Below are 2,413 nucleotides of genomic sequence, written 5' to 3' on the forward strand. Positions count from 1 at the left end.
GTGTACAACTTCAAGTTCGTGCGGACCTGGGTGTCCGACATGTATGTGTGGAAAAACAACAAAAATAGAGGAAGAAGCGCTACGGCCGAATGTACCATTTTTGTCTCTCCCTCATGCCAGATCACATCAACACCACTGGAAAAGCGACAACAGATACCACGAACAATTACTGATAACAACGGGCATTAAACATCATCTCCAAGCCCTTCCCATTTCCTGCACATTAGCAATCACACCCATCAATCCCCATTTGGTCGTAGTGCTTCTTCCTCTATTTTTGTTTTGGAATACCTCTCCAGCATAAACCAGGTAAGAGAAAAGGAATGCAACAAAATCAGATAAATGACTAAAAATAGTGTAGCGGACTGGGACACCATTCCATTGCCTGGATGAAAAACAAAATCCCTGAGCAGGTAGGTTGGGTTTCCTGAACGCATTTCAAGGCTTAATTTCTATTCTTATTGGAGTGTACTCTTACCATTTTCTGTGGCTGTCTGCATTTGTGTTTGTTCAACAAAATACTGTCAAACCTCAACAAAAAAGGACTAATATTTACATTTCACAACATGTGTTCAGAATAAAAAATACAAGATATGATCTTTCAGAATTCTTTCTAGCAAAAATAAATAAATAATCTTTTTCATGCACCCTGCTGAAAAAGAGAGAGAAAGAACAAGGTGGCCAACTATAAAAAATATATAAATATGATATAAAAAGGAAGTACGCTGTAAAAAAATGACTTATAGATGTTAGTCAGCCTTATAATTCTGTGCTGGGTTTCCTAACGCTGGCATATTTAGGAAACAAGTTTACTACATAAGTAAACAACAATAAATCCAATATATACTGTACTCAATTTACGTCTGAAGGCAGAGAAGGATCTGAACGTCAGAGGTGCTCTATACAACATACTGCAGACCCAGGTAAAGTGATCTCTTTGATGAAAACCATCAAAATCCATTCTGTGATACAGAAGGTGTACTATATGTGAACTACTGTAAGTGTTTATATCTTCTGTAATAAAATAAACATTCTTCTCACTATACAATGACAAGCTTGCTTTCTTTACCTTATTTCAAATATTTAGGTTGTCTTGATATTGTGACCTCACTTAAACAGATCTCTAAGCAATTCCCGCTGGGCTATATGCAAATATGCCTCTCGTATTCTGGGTAATGTCATTAAGGTGGCAGGTTTCTAGGTCTGCGTTTTACATACCGGCTTGGTTGTAACAACGTGGTGGAGACTTTTGCCCATGGTCAGGATGTTGAACAAATACAACAGAAATTCCTTATGACAGGGCCCTCTTGTTTTACCTACAAGTTTAGAGGGGTTTCCTACATTATTCATAGATTTACCAAATTCTCTTAATGCCAGCTTTATTTCACATTTGTATACTATATATAATTGCTATACAAGGCCTTTTGTAAATATAAAGGGTTTGTATGTAATGTAACTCCAGCAAATAATGTTTATATCTAAACTGAATGTTCCATTAACAAAATCATATCACCATTTCAGAAAAAAACAACCCTTTATTTAAATTTTTTTTTTTTTGTGGGGGGTCTAAAGTCTTGTAGGTGCAACATAATTACAAGACACAGTTTAAAGTGACACTAAACTCAGGAGTTAAATCTTAAAAATTCATTCAAGTACCTTAACTATTAATACAAATGTATCTTATTTGTGTATCACTCAGCTGTAGATCCTCCAATCATCTCTGAATTGGTGCTGACACTGTCCTTCCTTCTGGAGGGTGGCTACTTTTGTTCCCCATGGTCCCTGTGTGTGTTGTGAAGTAGCCACCACACCAAGCTCACTCCTGTGATTGGCTACAATCTCAATACACATTAGTAAACTAAACATGAGATTGGAGTCCATCACAGAAGTGAGCTTGCTGCGGTGACTACTTTACAACACACACAGTGACCATGGGGAACAAAAGTAGCCCCCCTCCAGAAGAAAGGACAGTGTCAGCACCAATTCAGAGATGAGTTGAGGACCTACAGCCGAGTGATACACAAATAAGATAAATTTTTGGTAATAGTTAAAGTACCTGAATAAATGTTTAAGACTTAAAGTGACATTAAAGTAAAACAAATGTCTCCCTCCCCCCCCAATGTTAATTAACCACCTGCTGTCCGGTGGTTGTAATTAAACGGCCACACAGAGGCTTCTTGAATGCGGGTGGGCGTTTTTAAACGTCCCATCCCGCCCTGCTGGTTGTAAGGTACTTAAAAAAACGTATGATCTGCCTATCTTGCATAGGCAGATCGTACTTGCGATGATCGCAAGCTGCGCCCCCCTGAGGGGCGGGCTTCCGATGACCGCAATGCCGAACGGGCAGTGTGCGCTTGCGCACACCGGCCCGTCCAGCCTTTATCTTCCGAACATGCTTCCCACCCCCCCAACA

Source organism: Nanorana parkeri, unplaced genomic scaffold, assembly GCF_000935625.1.
Source record: "Nanorana parkeri isolate BGI_ZX_2015 unplaced genomic scaffold, ASM93562v1 scaffold39, whole genome shotgun sequence".
NCBI classification, from domain to species: Eukaryota; Metazoa; Chordata; class Amphibia; order Anura; family Dicroglossidae; genus Nanorana; species Nanorana parkeri.